The sequence below is a fragment of the Sinohyriopsis cumingii genome, unplaced genomic scaffold, assembly GCF_028554795.1.
Source record: "Sinohyriopsis cumingii isolate HCF-2022 unplaced genomic scaffold, ASM2855479v2 utg003322l, whole genome shotgun sequence".
Lineage (NCBI taxonomy): Eukaryota > Metazoa > Mollusca > Bivalvia > Unionida > Unionidae > Sinohyriopsis > Sinohyriopsis cumingii.
The window spans coordinates 45,998-72,642 of record NW_028316456.1 but is presented as its reverse complement, the minus strand read 5'-3'; the positions used below and the strand labels follow the sequence as shown (position 1 = coordinate 72,642).

The following is a 26,645-nucleotide window of genomic DNA, read 5'->3' as shown; positions in this document are numbered from 1 at the left end:
AATTCATGCAGAGACTAGCCTAGCTGTTAGACGTTTGTGCTCCTTGAAGCAATTAAACAGATAGTGAGTTTAGAAATTTAAAGTGAAGAAAAATTCAACATTATTGTATCGATCACCACAAATTGGGCAGCATAACACATGATAAACTGTTGCGCTCGTTCGGGACTTCTCGCTCCCTATGCAAGAATAACACCCCTATATCAACAAGCCGTGTTGAAAATAAGATTTTTCCGATAATAACATGCGTATCAAGTTTAATTTTGTAAGGTGTACATTTTAATGCAGCATAACTCGATTGATTTATCAATGATGTATGTGTTTACTTGGTTACATTCATGATTTATGATACTTCGTGGCCAAATCTATACATAACATTGACTGATTATAAATGACAACAACTCACTTATGAAAAGTGCCCAAAATAAACTTAGTGACGTTTCAGAGATTTAAGAATATTTCTTACAATTAAGGTAAAATTAAAATGCGCGCGCAATGGCTGGACAAAAATAATTGTAAAAGAATTGATAAAGAGAATAAACAAGTCAAATGGTTATTGCGTATTGTTTCAATGCCTTACCTGTATATTGTACTTTAAAGTCTGCAGAATTTTCACGCATCTATACTATGACGTAATTTCCTATCCACCGGTTTACAGCTACACATTGTCTTCGCAATCTAATGTGAAAAGAAATTTGACTATAAAGTGTACTGTTCAGTTTTACTTGCTTCAATATTGTGTTCTTTCGAAAGTGAACACAATCAAGCCGTATACTAATACCTTGAATTATTTGTTTTCAAAATGTAGTTCTTTTAATTTTGTTTAACAGTCTACAAATTATCAAAAAACAACGAATAAGAGATCAATTAAGTTGAAGGCTTTAATCGAAGTTTCTTTAATGTTTTGATTTCGACGGCTTATAATAGAATCCCTAAAAGCAGTACACATTTTGCTATTGCAATAAGTTTCTTTACCGTGTTGGACCGCTCCGGTGGGCTAGTGGTTTGAGCGTCCGCCTCGGATGCGGGAGGTTGGAGTTTCAAATCACGGGCGAGTCGTACAAAGGACATAAAAATGGTATTAACAGCTGCCTCGCAAATAGTCCGATAAATCAACACCACAAATCTGTGTTGATACTGATGGACGATGTTGTGGTATCAGCCCCTCATCAGAGAATCAGCATCATCACGGGTGAAAGACTGATTTATCGGCATAAATCGCTAGTCGCTCAGCATTAAGAGGTTAGATATAGGACTGGTTGACCTTGTTTCAGGATAATGTGACTGAGTGGGACATCATGCTACATGTCTGTGTCATGATGCCCCGGTGCTAGACATCACTGCGGACATCGTAGCGATATGACTCAAAAGATTGTTAAAGCTACGTTAAAAATTCAAATCACACTCACACAAACAATTATATATCTATATCTTTATCTATATCTATATCTATATCTATATCTATATATATATATATATATATATATATAATTCCTTAAGTATATATTAGGACTGATGATCCCTTGTTATATTCTCTTGTTTATAGCATCATACAATGGATAAAATCATGCATCGTGGATACATTAGATATGAACTCGTTCTCGTTTTGTAATGCTCTATCAGTTATCACATTGTGTACTCGTTATGTTGGTCACATTCATGTCATATGTAAAGTCAAATACGATTGAAATATCCATCAATCTCATATATATTGTTTAATGTCTCTTGAAGAATATTTGCAAACATCGAGACAAAGTGGACGAAGTAGAAACATGATTAAAAACGTTGGGCTCGTCCGGGATTTGAACCCGGGACCTCTCGCACCCTAAGCGAGAATCATACCCCTAGACCAACGAGCCGTGTCGAAAAAGAGAATGTGAAGATTAATGATGGAAGTTGTATAGTATAATGCAGCATATCTCTATCTTTTTATCATTGATGTATACCTGCACCAAGTTACTTTCATGTTTTATGATACAGCGTTGCAAAATCCATAGATGACGTTGGGTAATGACGACTGACAAGATAACGCTTGTGAAATGTGCTAAAACTGAACTTATCAGTGACGATCAGATGTATGATAAAGGACATTTTGTAATAGTATTTAAAGGTTAAATTGCATCAAAATACTGAAACAGACTTTTGAAACATTGATAAACAGAATATATAAATCAAATGATAAAGCTTTACATGTTCAATGCATTACATGTATACTATATTTCACGATGAGCAGAATTATGTCACGCATTCTTTGTATTTTGTTTCCATCCTTCGGCTTACAGCAACGAATAGTCTTTGCAATTTAATGCAAAGTGATATTTAGTTATGGTGGATACTGGTCAATGATACATTACTTCAATGTTATGAATTTTTCAGACATATCGCTACGATGTCTGAAAACCATTATTCGATAACAACAAAATCTACTACAACTTATTTAGCGCCATAAGAGAAACAGAAAGATCTGCATCCAATTGTTTTTGTGTGTTCCAGATTGTTGAAATTTCTGTTAAGTTTTGGGAACACTCATTGAAGAATATAGGTGTTTCAACGACTATGTAGTAATTGGTGTTGAAAGGCAATATTACTCGACTGATTAATGTGATGTATTATCTCATCGAAACAATGTAACAAATTGTTCAATTTCTACTTTCTTTGATATTATTTAATCTGAATATCGTCATGTAGATATGACGTTATTAGATGAAAGATACATACTATTGATTATCGAATTGTCATTGCTGTTTTCACTTGTCTAGACTTATACGTGACATGCGCAAGCTAATCTGCTTATCTATATTACAATTCTGACAGCTATAGAAAATGGACATCTTTAGAACTAAAACCATCATACATGGGATAAAATCGTGCGTCGCACAGAGATAAGAAATGAGTACCTTCTCGTTTTATAGCTGTTATACCAATCATCATTTCTATGTGTGCTCTTGATGATGGCCTTGATCATGTCATCAGCAAAGTTCGATGAGATTTAATTTTCAATATACCTGGTGTATATAGTTCTTAATGTCTTTTTTGTAGAATATTTGTTTACAGGTTTGGTTGTACTATCGTATATAAATACAAAGAGGACGCTAATTTTTCATGCGAATATCGTCTCGTTTTCTTTTATAAATAATTGATATAGCACCAAGTCACATTCACATAATTCTTTGTATTGAAAATGTGTGACGAAATATCACACATTCAGTCACAATATTTACGATTCTATTTCGTTGTCATTAGTGCAGGCCAGGTGTCTAATGTTTAGACCTTCCTGTTACTGAATTACATGCTGAACGAGAGTTATGATACCCAAAGATATAACTAGTTCCTTTGACCAACGATTTATGCTGTCGAATACACCTGTCACTCTTTAGGCACACATTTGTCTTGCACTGATGTTTTTGTCAATATGTCATTGTACACAAATGTTAATCAGACCTTTGTGTAGATATATACTTTTAGTTACATATATGTATTAGTGCATGTGACCAGGTTTAGCGGTGAGATGTTTTGTGCTATTTGAAACAATTAAAATGAAGAGTTTAGAAAAAAGTGAAGAAAGATTCGGCATTATAGTAACGATAGAGACAAAGTGGGCGACGTGAAACATAATAAAATATTGGGCTCGTCCGGGATTTGAACCCGGGACCTCTCGCACCCGAAGCGAGAATCATACCCCTAGACCAACGAGCCGTAGTTAAAAATTATATCTGTTCCGATAATTGCCTGTATGACAAGTTTAATAGTGTTGGCTAAACATTTAATGCAGCATACCTCAGTGGATTTTGTCATTACTGTATGGTTTTGCTAGCTTACGGTCAAGTTTTATGATACAGCGTGGCAGAATATATAAATGACATTGACATATGATAAGTGTCAAAAAACCACTTACGAAAAGTCCACAAAATGTGTCTTCGCTAAATACAACACCATCCCAGCTTCATACTGTTAAAACACTAGTTCGTTTACTGTTCTTTTTTAAAAGTTGCTTAGACATTCCTTCTTAGCAGTTAACGTTCAGGAACTAGTCAGTAACCATTGTGAGCATTGTGTAGATTTTCAGTTTCATCAGGGTCAGCTACCAAAATATAGCCATCTTAAGACGTATGAATATATCCGTTTAATTCGACCAACAGGAAATGCTTTCATCATAGCCGATCATATAAATTATTAGGACCAACTATACACTTGAACAAATAAATATATTTTCGTCATAACAATTAAGAAATGAATTATTATCTTTAGCATATTTTTTCAACACAATAATAATACCATCCCTTTATCCCAATTCAATAAAGAGATGCATAACAATATATGTTAATACTTCTAATTCAGCTTTGGGGTTCTTTAACTACTGTATTCAAATATTACATGGAGTACTTACACAAATGGTACTACCAGATGCCTCTTTTGGCGCTCAGCATTAAGAGGTTAGTGTTAGGACTGGTCGGCCTGGTGTTAGGATAATGTGACTGGGTGGGATATCATAATACATGTCTGCGGCATGATGCCCCACTGCTAGACATCACTATAAAGTGGCACATTGCAGGTATCGAAGCGATATGACTGAAAAACTGTTAAAGCTACGTTCAAAATCAAAATCGCTTCACATCACTGTTGTTTAGCGCATGGAATTCCTATAGATAACTCGGAAGAAAAAGCCAGCTTCTCTTGTAATCAATGAAACTGAGTGTTGCCTTCATGGAAATGTAAAACCTTGAGTCATTCCTTCCGGTATTTGGAGTATAAAAAAATATCTAAGCTGGAATTAACCTTCGAGTAGTGTCAAAGAATGAACTCTCCAACTAGAATTATGGCGGCTGACGCATTTTCATTGCTGTCGATTCAACGTCCCAGAGGCATGGTATCAAATGGAACAGAAGAGATAATCGATGCTTTGAATGGTGCACTGCTGTTATATGCACCAAAAGGTTTCGCATGACAATGTGTGTAAATAATCTTTACCACGTGCCTAACGACTTTTATTAAACACTCTTGGTCTAGATTTGTAGGCGTGATTTTGGCTATGATTGCTGTAGATATTTGGAAGAAGAGACGTGTAGCATCATCTCGGATAGGTCTTCATATATTTAATTCGTTAAGTATTAGCACTGATAATCCTTTTTTACATTTCCATGCTTATATCGTTATACATGGGATACAATTGTGCACCGTAGATAGATTAGAAATGTATCTGTTTACTCTTGTTGTTGGCCATGGTCATACCATTTGTAAAGCATGATAAATTGAAATGTCTATATATCTCCTGTATGAACTTTTAAATGTCTTTTGACGAATATTAGCTTGCAGACATGATTATAAGAACCGCTATAGCTACATTGAGGACGCTGATTTTTCAAGCGTATTTTGGCACCCTTGATTTTATATAAAACAAAATTGGTATACCAACAACTCGTATTCACATAATTACTTTCCACTGAAAAATGTGCAATAATATACCATATATGTAGTCAGATAATTTACGATGACACTACATTGACAATTCTTTGTTATCAATATCAGATTGTCATTGTGTACAGGTGTTACTCAGAGCTTAGTGAAGAAATGTATATTTCATTGCTTATCTGGCTTGGCTGTTAGACGCTTTTGCTCTTTAAAGGAATTAAAACAAAATGTGGGCTTAATAAGTTTTAGTAAAGTAGGATATTATCGATGGCGACAAAGTGGGCAAATTAAAACATGATAAAATGTTGGGCTCGTCCGGGATTTGAACCCGGGACCTCTCGCACCCTAAGCGAGAATCATACCCCTAGACCAACGAGCCGTGATGATGAAATGTCTGTTCCGATAATTGTATGAATGTCAAGTTTAAAGATGGATGTTGTACGTTGTAATGATGCATACCTCGCTTTATTTATTATTGCTGTATGCCTTCACCAGGTTACGTTCATGTGTATGATCCAGCGTCGCAAAATCTATGAATGACATTGAGTAAATGACGATTGACAAGATAACGTTTATAAAAAGAGCTCAAACTGAATTTATCGGTGATCATCGAAGTTACATTTGAATGGTACATGCCCATATTAGATTTTCTTTAATGTTTTCATTGTAACCGCTTCTAAAATAGAATTCCCTGATAGCAATAGCCATTTGTTGTTATTGCATCAAAATTTGTTTCCAGTTTTCTTTGGTATTTTTGTTTTTGTCATGTTTTAGTTATTATCAAAGTAGCTGTATTTGTGTTTTAAAGTTGGAATTCCACAGAACTAGGAAATGTACATATAAATGGACAGTATCATATAATTAGTCCATTAAACACTGGATCGCGCTTGTAAAAGGCAATGTTGTCATCGTGTATACTTTGTAATCTCACGTAAACTAAAGATACTAATAGAAAAGATTTGGTGTGGTTACTTTTGGACTTATAAATACAATAACATTTCGTTGTGTTTAGCGCATGAAATTTCGATTGATGACTCGAATGGAAAAACCCGCTCGTCTAGCAATGAAAGCAAAAGAGTGTTACCTTCATGGAAGCGTGAAACATTGAGTCATTCAATCAGGTATTCAGAGTGAGTATAACATTATTTCAGCTGGAATTACCATCTTGTAGTTGCAAAAACATTACCTTTACAACTAGAATTGAGGTGGTTGAAGCTTTTGTATTGCTTTCTGTCAAGTGATATTCCCAGAGACATGGTGTAAGTTCCAACAGAAGAGAGAACTTTCCGTTGAATGTTGCATAGCTTTTATCTTATATAACAAAACATTTTGCATGCTAATGTGTCTTTGCAGACCTCACCACGTGTTTATGGAATGCTCGCCTGTTTCTCACTCCAATGAAATGAATCTGTTTAATGTTATATTGTTTATAGGCTTTCTGATATAACTATATCATGGATCTCCTATATGTAAATCATAATGACCATATTGTTTTCATCATATATAGCCTTTGGTTAGTTCATATTAGGTCCTTTGATTCATTTGTTTTCTTAAAGTCGACTGTCAAGTAATTTGTATGTGTAATTAATGATTACGCATTATACCTTAAGTAAAATGTCCTCAAATTTCTTTTCCCCGTACAGCGTTACCCCCGAGAGTCGTTTATTGACGTTTTAAGGTATATCCAAATACGCTGTTCGGTTCACCCAATGCTGCACGAGCAAAGTGCTTCAAGTGGGAAGATAAATTACCTTGAATTCTCTAGCCGTGGATTGCACCATGATCAGGGTATTTTTAAAGTCAAGTCACACAGTAATATCATTAAGCAACACATTTTATTTTGGAGCATTCCACTTTGCAGGAGTTATCTTAAGCCGTAGAGTGGTCTGAATCTGAAGGTCTGATTCTGGAAGTGTGAATTTGGAGGTTTCACAATGGGCCTGGATTTTGAGCTCTGATTTTGACTGAAGTTGATATCTGGGATGCATAATCTGGGATTCAATGTGCGATTTTGTATAACCTGTGTGCCGCTGTCAGTGGTGAACATGCCTCCGATCAATATAGTCTCCCGTGGTAAAGGACCAAAACTTCAAGACCAACGGCTCTGCAGTGTCTAAGGAGGTTTTTGATGGATTCTAGACAGAATGGGCGTGTCGGGCCATTAGTTTGGACTCAGAACGGTGGGAAATCGGAACGCACTTTTCAAAGACAAGATTGCCAGCGTTTGTATTTTGCTACGATCTCTCTGAAAATAAAGAAGCTAATTGAAAAGACTCGATGTGTTTCCTCTTGGACTTTGAAATACAATGCTATTTTGTTTGGATTACCGCATGGAATTTCGATAGATGACTCGCAAGAAAAGCTCAGCTCATCTTGTAATGAAAGCAAAAGAATGTAACCTTTATGGAAACGTGAGTCACTCTCTCGGACAGAGTAGATACAAAATATTTTGGCTAGAATTATCCTTCCAGTAGTTGCAAAAAGATTACTTATTAAACTGTAATTTAGGTGACTGAAGCATGTTCATTACTTCCTGTCGATACAACGTCCTAGAGGTTTGGTTTCATTTGGAAAAGAAGAGATTATCTATTTAATTATCTATTAGCATTCATAGTCCCTTTTTAAAGTTGTTTATATTATCATGCATGACATAAAATTGTTCATCGTATTTAGATTAGGAATGAACTCGTTTTGTATACATTAAATCAGTTATCATCTTGTCTGTGTACTTTTGATGTTGACCATGGTCATTTCATCTGTAAAGTGAATATAGTTTTAAAGATCTTTTTGCTTGTAGGATTGTTTAAGCTATCTTCTGTATCTACACTGAGGACGCTAAGTTTTCAAGCGTATGTTGTCAACCTTGTTCTTATAAATAAGTGGAATAACACCAACTCAGTCACATGATTCTTTGTACTTAAAAGTGTGAAGCAAAATCGCATACGTTGTCACATAATTTACGATGCCGTTTCATAGTCAATTAGGGAAGGACATGTATGTAATGATTATACATTTATCATCAATCTGCCATTGTACACAGGTGTTGATCGAGCTTAGTGTATAAATATATATTTCATTACATATATTTAATTCATGCAGAGACTAGCCTAGCTGTTAGACGTTTGTGCTCCTTGAAGCAATTAAACAGATAGTGAGTTTAGAAATTTAAAGTGAAGAAAAATTCAACATTATTGTATCGATCACCACAAATTGGGCAGCATAACACATGATAAACTGTTGCGCTCGTTCGGGACTTCTCGCTCCCTATGCAAGAATAACACCCCTATATCAACAAGCCGTGTTGAAAATAAGATTTTTCCGATAATAACATGCGTATCAAGTTTAATTTTGTAAGGTGTACATTTTAATGCAGCATAACTCGATTGATTTATCAATGATGTATGTGTTTACTTGGTTACATTCATGATTTATGATACTTCGTGGCCAAATCTATACATAACATTGACTGATTATAAATGACAACAACTCACTTATGAAAAGTGCCCAAAATAAACTTAGTGACGTTTCAGAGATTTAAGAATATTTCTTACAATTAAGGTAAAATTAAAATGCGCGCGCAATGGCTGGACAAAAATAATTGTAAAAGAATTGATAAAGAGAATAAACAAGTCAAATGGTTATTGCGTATTGTTTCAATGCCTTACCTGTATATTGTACTTTAAAGTCTGCAGAATTTTCACGCATCTATACTATGACGTAATTTCCTATCCACCGGTTTACAGCTACACATTGTCTTCGCAATCTAATGTGAAAAGAAATTTGACTATAAAGTGTACTGTTCAGTTTTACTTGCTTCAATATTGTGTTCTTTCGAAAGTGAACACAATCAAGCCGTATACTAATACCTTGAATTATTTGTTTTCAAAATGTAGTTCTTTTAATTTTGTTTAACAGTCTACAAATTATCAAAAAACAACGAATAAGAGATCAATTAAGTTGAAGGCTTTAATCGAAGTTTCTTTAATGTTTTGATTTCGACGGCTTATAATAGAATCCCTAAAAGCAGTACACATTTTGCTATTGCAATAAGTTTCTTTACCGTGTTGGACCGCTCCGGTGGGCTAGTGGTTTGAGCGTCCGCCTCGGATGCGGGAGGTTGGAGTTTCAAATCACGGGCGAGTCGTACAAAGGACATAAAAATGGTATTAACAGCTGCCTCGCAAATAGTCCGATAAATCAACACCACAAATCTGTGTTGATACTGATGGACGATGTTGTGGTATCAGCCCCTCATCAGAGAATCAGCATCATCACGGGTGAAAGACTGATTTATCGGCATAAATCGCTAGTCGCTCAGCATTAAGAGGTTAGATATAGGACTGGTTGACCTTGTTTCAGGATAATGTGACTGAGTGGGACATCATGCTACATGTCTGTGTCATGATGCCCCGGTGCTAGACATCACTGCGGACATCGTAGCGATATGACTCAAAAGATTGTTAAAGCTACGTTAAAAATTCAAATCACACTCACACAAACAATTATATATCTATATCTTTATCTATATCTATATCTATATATATATATATATATATATATATATATATATATATATATATATATATATATATATAATTCCTTAAGTATATATTAGGACTGATGATCCCTTGTTATATTCTCTTGTTTATAGCATCATACAATGGATAAAATCATGCATCGTGGATACATTAGATATGAACTCGTTCTCGTTTTGTAATGCTCTATCAGTTATCACATTGTGTACTCTTTATGTTGGTCACATTCATGTCATATGTAAAGTCAAATACGATTGAAATATCCATCAATCTCATATATATTGTTTAATGTCTCTTGAAGAATATTTGCAAACATCGAGACAAAGTGGACGAAGTAGAAACATGATTAAAAACGTTGGGCTCGTCCGGGATTTGAACCCGGGACCTCTCGCACCCTAAGCGAGAATCATACCCCTAGACCAACGAGCCGTGTCGAAAAAGAGAATGTGAAGATTAATGATGGAAGTTGTATAGTATAATGCAGCATATCTCTATCTTTTTATCATTGATGTATACCTGCACCAAGTTACTTTCATGTTTTATGATACAGCGTTGCAAAATCCATAGATGACGTTGGGTAATGACGACTGACAAGATAACGCTTGTGAAATGTGCTAAAACTGAACTTATCAGTGACGATCAGATGTATGATAAAGGACATTTTGTAATAGTATTTAAAGGTTAAATTGCATCAAAATACTGAAACAGACTTTTGAAACATTGATAAACAGAATATATAAATCAAATGATAAAGCTTTACATGTTCAATGCATTACATGTATACTATATTTCACGATGAGCAGAATTATGTCACGCATTCTTTGTATTTTGTTTCCATCCTTCGGCTTACAGCAACGAATAGTCTTTGCAATTTAATGCGAAGTGATATTTAGTTATGGTGGATACTGGTCAATGATACATTACTTCAATGTTATGAATTTTTCAGACATATCGCTACGATGTCTGAAAACCATTATTCGATAACAACAAAATCTACTACAACTTATTTAGCGCCATAAGAGAAACAGAAAGATCTGCATCCAATTGTTTTTGTGTGTTCCAGATTGTTGAAATTTCTGTTAAGTTTTGGGAACACTCATTGAAGAATATAGGTGTTTCAACGACTATGTAGTAATTGGTGTTGAAAGGCAATATTACTCGACTGATTAATGTGATGTATTATCTCATCGAAACAATGTAACAAATTGTTCAATTTCTACTTTCTTTGATATTATTTAATCTGAATATCGTCATGTAGATATGACGTTATTAGATGAAAGATACATACTATTGATTATCGAATTGTCATTGCTGTTTTCACTTGTCTAGACTTATACGTGACATGCGCAAGCTAATCTGCTTATCTATATTACAATTCTGACAGCTATAGAAAATGGACATCTTTAGAACTAAAACCATCATACATGGGATAAAATCGTGCGTCGCACAGAGATAAGAAATGAGTACCTTCTCGTTTTATAGCTGTTATACCAATCATCATTTCTATGTGTGCTCTTGATGATGGCCTTGATCATGTCATCAGCAAAGTTCGATGAGATTTAATTTTCAATATACCTGGTGTATATAGTTCTTAATGTCTTTTTTGTAGAATATTTGTTTACAGGTTTGGTTGTACTATCGTATATAAATACAAAGAGGACGCTAATTTTTCATGCGAATATCGTCTCGTTTTCTTTTATAAATAATTGATATAGCACCAAGTCACATTCACATAATTCTTTGTATTGAAAATGTGTGACCAAATATCACACATTCAGTCACAATATTTACGATTCTATTTCGTTGTCATTAGTGCAGGCCAGGTGTCTAATGTTTAGACCTTCCTGTTACTGAATTACATGCTGAACGAGAGTTATGATACCCAAAGATATAACTAGTTCCTTTGACCAACGATTTATGCTGTCGAATACACCTGTCACTCTTTAGGCACACATTTGTCTTGCACTGATGTTTTTGTCAATATGTCATTGTACACAAATGTTAATCAGACCTTTGTGTAGATATATACTTTTAGTTACATATATGTATTAGTGCATGTGACCAGGTTTAGCGGTGAGATGTTTTGTGCTATTTGAAACAATTAAAATGAAGAGTTTAGAAAAAAGTGAAGAAAGATTCGGCATTATAGTAACGATAGAGGCAAAGTGGGCGACGTGAAACATAATAAAATATTGGGCTCGTCCGGGATTTGAACCCGGGACCTCTCGCACCCGAAGCGAGAATCATACCCCTAGACCAACGAGCCGTAGTTAAAAATTATATCTGTTCCGATAATTGCCTGTATGACAAGTTTAATAGTGTTGGCTAAACATTTAATGCAGCATACCTCAGTGGATTTTGTCATTACTGTATGGTTTTGCTAGCTTACGGTCAAGTTTTATGATACAGCGTGGCAGAATATATAAATGACATTGACATATGATAAGTGTCAAAAAACCACTTACGAAAAGTCCACAAAATGTGTCTTCGCTAAATACAACACCATCCCAGCTTCATACTGTTAAAACACTAGTTCGTTTACTGTTCTTTTTTAAAAGTTGCTTAGACATTCCTTCTTAGCAGTTAACGTTCAGGAACTAGTCAGTAACCATTGTGAGCATTGTGTAGATTTTCAGTTTCATCAGGGTCAGCTACCAAAATATAGCCATCTTAAGACGTATGAATATATCCGTTTAATTCGACCAACAGGAAATGCTTTCATCATAGCCGATCATATAAATTATTAGGACCAACTATACACTTGAACAAATAAATATATTTTCGTCATAACAATTAAGAAATGAATTATTATCTTTAGCATATTTTTTCAACACAATAATAATACCATCCCTTTATCCCAATTCAATAAAGAGATGCATAACAATATATGTTAATACTTCTAATTCAGCTTTGGGGTTCTTTAACTACTGTATTCAAATATTACATGGAGTACTTACACAAATGGTACTACCAGATGCCTCTTTTGGCGCTCAGCATTAAGAGGTTAGTGTTAGGACTGGTCGGCCTGGTGTTAGGATAATGTGACTGGGTGGGATATCATAATACATGTCTGCGGCATGATGCCCCACTGCTAGACATCACTATAAAGTGGCACATTGCAGGTATCGAAGCGATATGACTGAAAAACTGTTAAAGCTACGTTCAAAATCAAAATCGCTTCACATCACTGTTGTTTAGCGCATGGAATTCCTATAGATAACTCGGAAGAAAAAGCCAGCTTCTCTTGTAATCAATGAAACTGAGTGTTGCCTTCATGGAAATGTAAAACCTTGAGTCATTCCTTCCGGTATTTGGAGTATAAAAAAATATCTAAGCTGGAATTAACCTTCGAGTAGTGTCAAAGAATGAACTCTCCAACTAGAATTATGGCGGCTGACGCATTTTCATTGCTGTCGATTCAACGTCCCAGAGGCATGGTATCAAATGGAACAGAAGAGATAATCGATGCTTTGAATGGTGCACTGCTGTTATATGCACCAAAAGGTTTCGCATGACAATGTGTGTAAATAATCTTTACCACGTGCCTAACGACTTTTATTAAACACTCTTGGTCTAGATTTGTAGGCGTGATTTTGGCTATGATTGCTGTAGATATTTGGAAGAAGAGACGTGTAGCATCATCTCGGATAGGTCTTCATATATTTAATTCGTTAAGTATTAGCACTGATAATCCTTTTTTACATTTCCATGCTTATATCGTTATACATGGGATACAATTGTGCACCGTAGATAGATTAGAAATGTATCTGTTTACTCTTGTTGTTGGCCATGGTCATACCATTTGTAAAGCATGATAAATTGAAATGTCTATATATCTCCTGTATGAACTTTTAAATGTCTTTTGACGAATATTAGCTTGCAGACATGATTATAAGAACCGCTATAGCTACATTGAGGACGCTGATTTTTCAAGCGTATTTTGGCACCCTTGATTTTATATAAAACAAAATTGGTATACCAACAACTTGTATTCACATAATTACTTTCCACTGAAAAATGTGCAATAATATACCATATATGTAGTCAGATAATTTACGATGACACTACATTGACAATTCTTTGTTATCAATATCAGATTGTCATTGTGTACAGGTGTTACTCAGAGCTTAGTGAAGAAATGTATATTTCATTGCTTATCTGGCTTGGCTGTTAGACGCTTTTGCTCTTTAAAGGAATTAAAACAAAATGTGGGCTTAATAAGTTTTAGTAAAGTAGGATATTATCGATGGCGACAAAGTGGGCAAATTAAAACATGATAAAATGTTGGGCTCGTCCGGGATTTGAACCCGGGACCTCTCGCACCCTAAGCGAGAATCATACCCCTAGACCAACGAGCCGTGATGATGAAATGTCTGTTCCGATAATTGTATGAATGTCAAGTTTAAAGATGGATGTTGTACGTTGTAATGATGCATACCTCGCTTTATTTATTATTGCTGTATGCCTTCACCAGGTTACGTTCATGTGTATGATCCAGCGTCGCAAAATCTATGAATGACATTGAGTAAATGACGATTGACAAGATAACGTTTATAAAAAGAGCTCAAACTGAATTTATCGGTGATCATCGAAGTTACATTTGAATGGTACATGCCCATATTAGATTTTCTTTAATGTTTTCATTGTAACCGCTTCTAAAATAGAATTCCCTGATAGCAATAGCCATTTGTTGTTATTGCATCAAAATTTGTTTCCAGTTTTCTTTGGTATTTTTGTTTTTGTCATGTTTTAGTTATTATCAAAGTAGCTGTATTTGTGTTTTAAAGTTGGAATTCCACAGAACTAGGAAATGTACATATAAATGGACAGTATCATATAATTAGTCCATTAAACACTGGATCGCGCTTGTAAAAGGCAATGTTGTCATCGTGTATACTTTGTAATCTCACGTAAACTAAAGATACTAATAGAAAAGATTTGGTGTAGTTACTTTTGGACTTATAAATACAATAACATTTCGTTGTGTTTAGCGCATGAAATTTCGATTGATGACTCGAATGGAAAAACCCGCTCGTCTAGCAATGAAAGCAAAAGAGTGTTACCTTCATGGAAGCGTGAAACATTGAGTCATTCAATCAGGTATTCAGAGTGAGTATAACATTATTTCAGCTGGAATTACCATCTTGTAGTTGCAAAAACATTACCTTTACAACTAGAATTGAGGTGGTTGAAGCTTTTGTATTGCTTTCTGTCAAGTGATATTCCCAGAGACATGGTGTAAGTTCCAACAGAAGAGAGAACTTTCCGTTGAATGTTGCATAGCTTTTATCTTATATAACAAAACATTTTGCATGCTAATGTGTCTTTGCAGACCTCACCACGTGTTTATGGAATGCTCGCCTGTTTCTCACTCCAATGAAATGAATCTGTTTAATGTTATATTGTTTATAGGCTTTCTGATATAACTATATCATGGATCTCCTATATGTAAATCATAATGACCATATTGTTTTCATCATATATAGCCTTTGGTTAGTTCATATTAGGTCCTTTGATTCATTTGTTTTCTTAAAGTCGACTGTCAAGTAATTTGTATGTGTAATTAATGATTACGCATTATACCTTAAGTAAAATGTCCTCAAATTTCTTTTCCCCGTACAGCGTTACCCCCGAGAGTCGTTTATTGACGTTTTAAGGTATATCCAAATACGCTGTTCGGTTCACCCAATGCTGCACGAGCAAAGTGCTTCAAGTGGGAAGATAAATTACCTTGAATTCTCTAGCCGTGGATTGCACCATGATCAGGGTATTTTTAAAGTCAAGTCACACAGTAATATCATTAAGCAACACATTTTATTTTGGAGCATTCCACTTTGCAGGAGTTATCTTAAGCCGTAGAGTGGTCTGAATCTGAAGGTCTGATTCTGGAAGTGTGAATTTGGAGGTTTCACAATGGGCCTGGATTTTGAGCTCTGATTTTGACTGAAGTTGATATCTGGGATGCATAATCTGGGATTCAATGTGCGATTTTGTATAACCTGTGTGCCGCTGTCAGTGGTGAACATGCCTCCGATCAATATAGTCTCCCGTGGTAAAGGACCAAAACTTCAAGACCAACGGCTCTGCAGTGTCTAAGGAGGTTTTTGATGGATTCTAGACAGAATGGGCGTGTCGGGCCATTAGTTTGGACTCAGAACGGTGGGAAATCGGAACGCACTTTTCAAAGACAAGATTGCCAGCGTTTGTATTTTGCTACGATCTCTCTGAAAATAAAGAAGCTAATTGAAAAGACTCGATGTGTTTCCTCTTGGACTTTGAAATACAATGCTATTTTGTTTGGATTACCGCATGGAATTTCGATAGATGACTCGCAAGAAAAGCTCAGCTCATCTTGTAATGAAAGCAAAAGAATGTAACCTTTATGGAAACGTGAGTCACTCTCTCGGACAGAGTAGATACAAAATATTTTGGCTAGAATTATCCTTCCAGTAGTTGCAAAAAGATTACTTATTAAACTGTAATTTAGGTGACTGAAGCATGTTCATTACTTCCTGTCGATACAACGTCCTAGAGGTTTGGTTTCATTTGGAAAAGAAGAGATTATCTATTTAATTATCTATTAGCATTCATAGTCCCTTTTTAAAGTTGTTTATATTATCATGCATGACATAAAATTGTTCATCGTATTTAGATTAGGAATGAACTCGTTTTGTATACATTAAATCAGTTATCATCTTGTCTGTGTACTTTTGATGTTGACCATGGTCATTTCATCTGTAAAGTGAATATAGTTTTAAAGATCTTTTTGCTTGTAGGATTGTTTAAGCTATCTTCTGTATCTACACTGAGGACGCTAAGTTTTCAAGCGTATGTTGTCAACCTTGTTCTTATAAATAAGTGGAATAACACCAACTCAGTCACATGATTCTTTGTACTTAAAAGTGTGAAGCAAAATCGCATACGTTGTCACATAATTTACGATGCCGTTTCATAGTCAATTAGGGAAGGACATGTATGTAATGATTATACATTTATCATCAATCTGCCATTGTACACAGGTGTTGATCGAGCTTAGTGTATAAATATATATTTCATTACATATATTTAATTCATGCAGAGACTAGCCTAGCTGTTAGACGTTTGTGCTCCTTGAAGCAATTAAACAGATAGTGAGTTTAGAAATTTAAAGTGAAGAAAAATTCAACATTATTGTATCGATCACCACAAATTGGGCAGCATAACACATGATAAACTGTTGCGCTCGTTCGGGACTTCTCGCTCCCTATGCAAGAATAACACCCCTATATCAACAAGCCGTGTTGAAAATAAGATTTTTCCGATAATAACATGCGTATCAAGTTTAATTTTGTAAGGTGTACATTTTAATGCAGCATAACTCGATTGATTTATCAATGATGTATGTGTTTACTTGGTTACATTCATGATTTATGATACTTCGTGGCCAAATCTATACATAACATTGACTGATTATAAATGACAACAACTCACTTATGAAAAGTGCCCAAAATAAACTTAGTGACGTTTCAGAGATTTAAGAATATTTCTTACAATTAAGGTAAAATTAAAATGCGCGCGCAATGGCTGGACAAAAATAATTGTAAAAGAATTGATAAAGAGAATAAACAAGTCAAATGGTTATTGCGTATTGTTTCAATGCCTTACCTGTATATTGTACTTTAAAGTCTGCAGAATTTTCACGCATCTATACTATGACGTAATTTCCTATCCACCGGTTTACAGCTACACATTGTCTTCGCAATCTAATGTGAAAAGAAATTTGACTATAAAGTGTACTGTTCAGTTTTACTTGCTTCAATATTGTGTTCTTTCGAAAGTGAACACAATCAAGCCGTATACTAATACCTTGAATTATTTGTTTTCAAAATGTAGTTCTTTTAATTTTGTTTAACAGTCTACAAATTATCAAAAAACAACGAATAAGAGATCAATTAAGTTGAAGGCTTTAATCGAAGTTTCTTTAATGTTTTGATTTCGACGGCTTATAATAGAATCCCTAAAAGCAGTACACATTTTGCTATTGCAATAAGTTTCTTTACCGTGTTGGACCGCTCCGGTGGGCTAGTGGTTTGAGCGTCCGCCTCGGATGCGGGAGGTTGGAGTTTCAAATCACGGGCGAGTCGTACAAAGGACATAAAAATGGTATTAACAGCTGCCTCGCAAATAGTCCGATAAATCAACACCACAAATCTGTGTTGATACTGATGGACGATGTTGTGGTATCAGCCCCTCATCAGAGAATCAGCATCATCACGGGTGAAAGACTGATTTATCGGCATAAATCGCTAGTCGCTCAGCATTAAGAGGTTAGATATAGGACTGGTTGACCTTGTTTCAGGATAATGTGACTGAGTGGGACATCATGCTACATGTCTGTGTCATGATGCCCCGGTGCTAGAAATCACTGCGGACATCGTAGCGATATGACTCAAAAGATTGTTAAAGCTACGTTAAAAATTCAAATCACACTCACACAAACAATTATATATCTATATCTTTATCTATATCTATATCTATATCTATATATATATATATATATATATATATATATATATATATATATATATATATATATATATATATAATTCCTTAAGTATATATTAGGACTGATGATCCCTTGTTATATTCTCTTGTTTATAGCATCATACAATGGATAAAGTCATGCATCGTGGATACATTAGATATGAACTCGTTCTCGTTTTGTAATGCTCTATCAGTTATCACATTGTGTACTCTTTATGTTGGTCACATTCATGTCATATGTAAAGTCAAATACGATTGAAATATCCATCAATCTCATATATATTGTTTAATGTCTCTTGAAGAATATTTGCAAACATCGAGACAAAGTGGACGAAGTAGAAACATGATTAAAAACGTTGGGCTCGTCCGGGATTTGAACCCGGGACCTCTCGCACCCTAAGCGAGAATCATACCCCTAGACCAACGAGCCGTGTCGAAAAAGAGAATGTGAAGATTAATGATGGAAGTTGTATAGTATAATGCAGCATATCTCTATCTTTTTATCATTGATGTATACCTGCACCAAGTTACTTTCATGTTTTATGATACAGCGTTGCAAAATCCATAGATGACGTTGGGTAATGACGACTGACAAGATAACGCTTGTGAAATGTGCTAAAACTGAACTTATCAGTGACGATCAGATGTATGATAAAGGACATTTTGGTAATAGTATTTAAAGGTTAAATTGCATCAAAATACTGAAACAGACTTTTGAAACATTGATAAACAGAATATATAAATCAAATGATAAAGCTTTACATGTTCAATGCATTACATGTATACTATATTTCACGATGAGCAGAATTATGTCACGCATTCTTTGTATTTTGTTTCCATCCTTCGGCTTACAGCAACGAATAGTCTTTGCAATTTAATGCGAAGTGATATTTAGTTATGGTGGATACTGGTCAATGATACATTACTTCAATGTTATGAATTTTTCAGACATATCGCTACGATGTCTGAAAACCATTATTCGATAACAACAAAATCTACTACAACTTATTTAGCGCCATAAGAGAAACAGAAAGATCTACATCCAATTGTTTTTGTGTGTTCCAGATTGTTGAAATTTCTGTTAAGTTTTGGGAACACTCATTGAAGAATATAGGTGTTTCAACGACTATGTAGTAATTGGTGTTGAAAGGCAATATTACTCGACTGATTAATGTGATGTATTATCTCATCGAAACAATGTAACAAATTGTTCAATTTCTACTTTCTTTGATATTATTTAATCTGAATATCGTCATGTAGATATGACGTTATTAGATGAAAGATACATACTATTGATTATCGAATTGTCATTGCTGTTTTCACTTGTCTAGACTTATACGTGACATGCGCAAGCTAATCTGCTTATCTATATTACAATTCTGACAGCTATAGAAAATGGACATCTTTAGAACTAAAACCATCATACATGGGATAAAATCGTGCGTCGCACAGAGATAAGAAATGAGTACCTTCTCGTTTTATAGCTGTTATACCAATCATCATTTCTATGTGTGCTCTTGATGATGGCCTTGATCATGTCATCAGCAAAGTTCGATGAGATTTAATTTTCAATATACCTGGTGTATATAGTTCTTAATGTCTTTTTTGTAGAATATTTGTTTACAGGTTTGGTTGTACTATCGTATATAAATACAAAGAGGACGCTAATTTTTCATGCGAATATCGTCTCGTTTTCTTTTATAAATAATTGATATAGCACCAAGTCACATTCACATAATTCTTTGTATTGAAAATGTGTGACCAAATATCACACATTCAGTCACAATATTTACGATTCTATTTCGTTGTCATTAGTGCAGGCCAGGTGTCTAATGTTTAGACCTTCCTGTTACTGAATTACATGCTGAACGAGAGTTATGATACCCAAAGATATAACTAGTTCCTTTGACCAACGATTTATGCTGTCGAATACACCTGTCACTCTTTAGGCACACATTTGTCTTGCACTGATGTTTTTGTCAATATGTCATTGTACACAAATGTTAATCAGACCTTTGTGTAGATATATACTTTTAGTTACATATATGTATTAGTGCATGTGACCAGGTTTAGCGGTGAGATGTTTTGTGCTATTTGAAACAATTAAAATGAAGAGTTTAGAAAAAAGTGAAGAAAGATTCGGCATTATAGTAACGATAGAGACAAAGTGGGCGACGTGAAACATAATAAAATATTGGGCTCGTCCGGGATTTGAACCCGGGACCTCTCGCACCCGAAGCGAGAATCATACCCCTAGACCAACGAGCCGTAGTTAAAAATTATATCTGTTCCGATAATTGCCTGTATGACAAGTTTAATAGTGTTGGCTAAACATTTAATGCAGCATACCTCAGTGGATTTTGTCATTACTGTATGGTTTTGCTAGCTTACGGTCAAGTTTTATGATACAGCGTGGCAGAATATATAAATGACATTGACATATGATAAGTGTCAAAAAACCACTTACGAAAAGTCCACAAAATGTGTCTTCGCTAAATACAACACCATCCCAGCTTCATACTGTTAAAACACTAGTTCGTTTACTGTTCTTTTTCAAAAGTTGCTTAGACATTCCTTCTTAGCAGTTAACGTTCAGGAACTAGTCAGTAACCATTGTGAGCATTGTGTAGATTTTCAGTTTCATCAGGGTCAGCTACCAAAATATAGCCATCTTAAGACGTATGAATATATCCGTTTAATTCGACCAACAGGAAATGCTTTCATCATAGCCGATCATATAAATTATTAGGACCAACTATACACTTGAACAAATAAATATATTTTCGTCATAACAATTAAGAAATGAATTATTATCTTTAGCATATTTTTTCAACACAATAATAATACCATCCCTTTAACCCAATTCAATAAAGAGATGCATAACAATATATGTTAATACTTCTAATTCAGCTTTGGGGTTCTTTAACTACTGTATTCAAATATTACATGGAGTACTTACACAAATGGTACTACCAGATGCCTCTTTTGGCGCTCAGCATTAAGAGGTTAGTGTTAGGACTGGTCGGCCTGGTGTTAGGATAATGTGACTGGGTGGGATATCATAATACATGTCTGCGGCATGATGCCCCACTGCTAGACATCACTATAAAGTGGCACATTGCAGGTGTCGAAGCGATATGACTGAAAAACTGTTAAAGCTACGTTCAAAATCAAAATCGCATCACATCACTGTTGTTTAGCGCATGGAATTCCTATAGATAACTCGGAAGAAAAAGCCAGCTTCTCTTGTAATCAATGAAACTGAGTGTTGCCTTCATGGAAATGTAAAACCTTGAGTCATTCCTTCCGGTATTTGGAGTATAAAAAAATATCTAAGCTGGAATTAACCTTCGAGTAGTGTCAAAGAATGAACTCTCCAACTAGAATTATGGCGGCTGACGCATTTTCATTGCTGTCGATTCAACGTCCCAGAGGCATGGTATCAAATGGAACAGAAGAGATAATCGATGCTTTGAATGGTGCACTGCTGTTATATGCACCAAAAGGTTTCGCATGACAATGTGTGTAAATAATCTTTACCACGTGCCTAACGACTTTTATTAAACACTCTTGGTCTAGATTTGTAGGCGTGATTTTGGCTATGATTGCTGTAGATATTTGGAAGAAGAGACGTGTAGCATCATCTCGGATAGGTCTTCATATATTTAATTCGTTAAGTATTAGCACTGATAATCCTTTTTTACATTTCCATGCTTATATCGTTATACATGGGATACAATTGTGCACCGTAGATAGATTAGAAATGTATCTGTTTATTCTTGTTGTTGGCCATGGTCATACCATTTGTAAAGCATGATAAATTGAAATGTCTATATATCTCCTGTATGAACTTTTAAATGTCTTTTGACGAATATTAGCTTGCAGACATGATTATAAGAACCGCTATAGCTACATTGAGGACGCTGATTTTTCAAGCGTATTTTGGCACCCTTGATTTTATATAAAACAAAATTGGTATACCAACAACTCGTATTCACATAATTACTTTCCACTGAAAAATGTGCAATAATATACCATATATGTAGTCAGATAATTTACGATGACACTACATTGACAAGTCTTTGTTATCAATATCAGATTGTCATTGTGTACAGGTGTTACTCAGAGCTTAGTGAAGAAATGTATATTTCATTGCTTATCTGGCTTGGCTGTTAGACGCTTTTGCTCTTTAAAGGAATTAAAACAAAATGTGGGCTTAATAAGTTTTAGTAAAGTAGGATATTATCGATGGCGACAAAGTGGGCAAATTAAAACATGATAAAATGTTGGGCTCGTCCGGGATTTGAACCCGGGACCTCTCGCACCCTAAGCGAGAATCATACCCCTAGACCAACGAGCCGTGATGATGAAATGTCTGTTCCGATAATTGTATGAATGTCAAGTTTAAAGATGGATGTTGTACGTTGTAATGATGCATACCTCGCTTTATTTATTATTGCTGTATGCCTTCACCAGGTTACGTTCATGTGTATGATCCAGCGTCGCAAAATCTATGAATGACATTGAGTAAATGACGATTGACAAGATAACGTTTATAAAAAGAGCTCAAACTGAATTTATCGGTGATCATCGAAGTTACATTTGAATGGTACATGCCCATATTAGATTTTCTTTAATGTTTTCATTGTAACCGCTTCTAAAATAGAATTCCCTGATAGCAATAGCCATTTGTTGTTATTGCATCAAAATTTGTTTCCAGTTTTCTTTGGTATTTTTGTTTTTGTCATGTTTTAGTTATTATCAAAGTAGCTGTATTTGTGTTTTAAAGTTGGAATTCCACAGAACTAGGAAATGTACATATAAATGGACAGTATCATATAATTAGTCCATTAAACACTGGATCGCGCTTGTAAAAGGCAATGTTGTCATCGTGTATACTTTGTAATCTCACGTAAACTAAAGATACTAATAGAAAAGATTTGGTGTAGTTACTTTTGGACTTATAAATACAATAACATTTCGTTGTGTTTAGCGCATGAAATTTCGATTGATGACTCGAATGGAAAAACCCGCTCGTCTAGCAATGAAAGCAAAAGAGTGTTACCTTCATGGAAGCGTGAAACATTGAGTCATTCAATCAGGTATTCAGAGTGAGTATAACATTATTTCAGCTGGAATTACCATCTTGTAGTTGCAAAAACATTACCTTTACAACTAGAATTGAGGTGGTTGAAGCTTTTGTATTGCTTTCTGTCAAGTGATATTCCCAGAGACATGGTGTAAGTTCCAACAGAAGAGAGAACTTTCCGTTGAATGTTGCATAGCTTTTATCTTATATAACAAAACATTTTGCATGCTAATGTGTCTTTGCAGACCTCACCACGTGTTTATGGAATGCTCGCCTGTTTCTCACTCCAATGAAATGAATCTGTTTAATGTTATATTGTTTATAGGCTTTCTGATATAACTATATCATGGATCTCCTATATGTAAATCATAATGACCATATTGTTTTCATCATATATAGCCTTTGGTTAGTTCATATTAGGTCCTTTGATTCATTTGTTTTCTTAAAGTCGACTGTCAAGTAATTTGTATGTGTAATTAATGATTACGCATTATACCTTAAGTAAAATGTCCTCAAATTTCTTTTCCCCGTACAGCGTTACCCCCGAGAGTCGTTTATTGACGTTTTAAGGTATATCCAAATACGCTGTTCGGTTCACCCAATGCTGCACGAGCAAAGTGCTTCAAGTGGGAAGATAAATTACCTTGAATTCTCTAGCCGTGGATTGCACCATGATCAGGGTATTTTTAAAGTCAAGTCACACAGTAATATCATTAAGCAACACATTTTATTTTGGAGCATTCCACTTTGCAGGAGTTATCTTAAGCCGTAGAGTGGTCTGAATCTGAAGGTCTGATTCTGGAAGTGTGAATTTGGAGGTTTCACAATGGGCCTGGATTTTGAGCTCTGATTTTGACTGAAGTTGATATCTGGGATGCATAATCTGGGATTCAATGTGCGATTTTGTATAACCTGTGTGCCGCTGTCAGTGGTGAACATGCCTCCGATCAATATAGTCTCCCGTGGTAAAGGACCAAAACTTCAAGACCAACGGCTCTGCAGTGTCTAAGGAGGTTTTTGATGGATTCTAGACAGAATGGGCGTGTCGGGCCATTAGTTTGGACTCAGAACGGTGGGAAATCGGAACGCACTTTTCAAAGACAAGATTGCCAGCGTTTGTATTTTGCTACGATCTCTCTGAAAATAAAGAAGCTAATTGAAAAGACTCGATGTGTTTCCTCTTGGACTTTGAAATACAATGCTATTTTGTTTGGATTACCGCATGGAATTTCGATAGATGACTCGCAAGAAAAGCTCAGCTCATCTTGTAATGAAAGCAAAAGAATGTAACCTTTATGGAAACGTGAGTCACTCTCTCGGACAGAGTAGATAAAAAATATTTTGGCTAGAATTATCCTTCCAGTAGTTGCAAAAAGATTACTTATTAAACTGTAATTTAGGTGACTGAAGCATGTTCATTACTTCCTGTCGATACAACGTCCTAGAGGTTTGGTTTCATTTGGAAAAGAAGAGATTATCTATTTAATTATCTATTAGCATTCATAGTCCCTTTTTAAAGTTGTTTATATTATCATGCATGACATAAAATTGTTCATCGTATTTAGATTAGGAATGAACTCGTTTTGTATACATTAAATCAGTTATCATCTTGTCTGTGTACTTTTGATGTTGACCATGGTCATTTCATCTGTAAAGTGAATATAGTTTTAAAGATCTTTTTGCTTGTAGGATTGTTTAAGCTATCTTCTGTATCTACACTGAGGACGCTAAGTTTTCAAGCGTATGTTGTCAACCTTGTTCTTATAAATAAGTGGAATAACACCAACTCAGTCACATGATTCTTTGTACTTAAAAGTGTGAAGCAAAATCGCATACGTTGTCACATAATTTACGATGCCGTTTCATAGTCAATTAGGGAAGGACATGTATGTAATGATTATACATTTATCATCAATCTGCCATTGTACACAGGTGTTGATCGAGCTTAGTGTATAAATTTATATTTCATTACATATATTTAATTCATGCAGAGACTAGCCTAGCTGTTAGACGTTTGTGCTCCTTGAAGCAATTAAACAGATAGTGAGTTTAGAAATTTAAAGTGAAGAAAAATTCAACATTATTGTATCGATCACCACAAATTGGGCAGCATAACACATGATAAACTGTTGCGCTCGTTCGGGACTTCTCGCTCCCTATGCAAGAATAACACCCCTATATCAACAAGCCGTGTTGAAAATAAGATTTTTCCGATAATAACATGCGTATCAAGTTTAATTTTGTAAGGTGTACATTTTAATGCAGCATAACTCGATTGATTTATCAATGATGTATGTGTTTACTTGGTTACATTCATGATTTATGATACTTCGTGGCCAAATCTATACATAACATTGACTGATTATAAATGACAACAACTCACTTATGAAAAGTGCCCAAAATAAACTTAGTGACGTTTCAGAGATTTAAGAATATTTCTTACAATTAAGGTAAAATTAAAATGCGCGCGCAATGGCTGGACAAAAATAATTGTAAAAGAATTGATAAAGAGAATAAACAAGTCAAATGGTTATTGCGTATTGTTTCAATGCCTTACCTGTATATTGTACTTTAAAGTCTGCAGAATTTTCACGCATCTATACTATGACGTAATTTCCTATCCACCGGTTTACAGCTACACATTGTCTTCGCAATCTAATGTGAAAAGAAATTTGACTATAAAGTGTACTGTTCAGTTTTACTTGCTTCAATATTGTGTTCTTTCGAAAGTGAACACAATCAAGCCGTATACTAATACCTTGAATTATTTGTTTTCAAAATGTAGTTCTTTTAATTTTGTTTAACAGTCTACAAATTATCAAAAAACAACGAATAAGAGATCAATTAAGTTGAAGGCTTTAATCGAAGTTTCTTTAATGTTTTGATTTCGACGGCTTATAATAGAATCCCTAAAAGCAGTACACATTTTGCTATTGCAATAAGTTTCTTTACCGTGTTGGACCGCTCCGGTGGGCTAGTGGTTTGAGCGTCCGCCTCGGATGCGGGAGGTTGGAGTTTCAATTCACGGGCGAGTCGTACAAAGGACATAAAAATGGTATTAACAGCTGCCTCGCAAATAGTCCGATAAATCA

General features: G+C 35.0%; 9 non-coding genes across 9 annotated transcripts; all 9 read right to left on the bottom strand.

The window, feature by feature from the left end:
- Positions 1 to 1,784: 1,784 nt before the first annotated feature.
- Trnap-agg (transfer RNA proline (anticodon AGG)) lies at positions 1,785 to 1,856 on the bottom strand. Its single transcript has one exon. It is a non-coding gene; the product is annotated as a tRNA-Pro (tRNA).
- Positions 1,857 to 3,621: 1,765 nt separating this feature from the next.
- Positions 3,622 to 3,693, bottom strand: Trnap-cgg (transfer RNA proline (anticodon CGG)). Its single transcript has one exon. It is a non-coding gene; the product is annotated as a tRNA-Pro (tRNA).
- Positions 3,694 to 5,713: 2,020 nt separating this feature from the next.
- Positions 5,714 to 5,785, bottom strand: Trnap-agg (transfer RNA proline (anticodon AGG)). Its single transcript has one exon. It is a non-coding gene; the product is annotated as a tRNA-Pro (tRNA).
- Positions 5,786 to 10,298: 4,513 nt separating this feature from the next.
- Positions 10,299 to 10,370, bottom strand: Trnap-agg (transfer RNA proline (anticodon AGG)). Its single transcript has one exon. It is a non-coding gene; the product is annotated as a tRNA-Pro (tRNA).
- Positions 10,371 to 12,135: 1,765 nt separating this feature from the next.
- Positions 12,136 to 12,207, bottom strand: Trnap-cgg (transfer RNA proline (anticodon CGG)). Its single transcript has one exon. It is a non-coding gene; the product is annotated as a tRNA-Pro (tRNA).
- A 2,020-nt stretch (positions 12,208 to 14,227) lies between these two features.
- Trnap-agg (transfer RNA proline (anticodon AGG)) lies at positions 14,228 to 14,299 on the bottom strand. The gene has a single exon. It is a non-coding gene; the product is annotated as a tRNA-Pro (tRNA).
- Positions 14,300 to 18,822: 4,523 nt separating this feature from the next.
- Positions 18,823 to 18,894, bottom strand: Trnap-agg (transfer RNA proline (anticodon AGG)). The gene has a single exon. It is a non-coding gene; the product is annotated as a tRNA-Pro (tRNA).
- Positions 18,895 to 20,660: 1,766 nt separating this feature from the next.
- Positions 20,661 to 20,732, bottom strand: Trnap-cgg (transfer RNA proline (anticodon CGG)). Its single transcript has one exon. It is a non-coding gene; the product is annotated as a tRNA-Pro (tRNA).
- A 2,020-nt stretch (positions 20,733 to 22,752) lies between these two features.
- On the bottom strand, positions 22,753 to 22,824 carry Trnap-agg (transfer RNA proline (anticodon AGG)). Its single transcript has one exon. It is a non-coding gene; the product is annotated as a tRNA-Pro (tRNA).
- Positions 22,825 to 26,645: the final 3,821 nt, after the last annotated feature.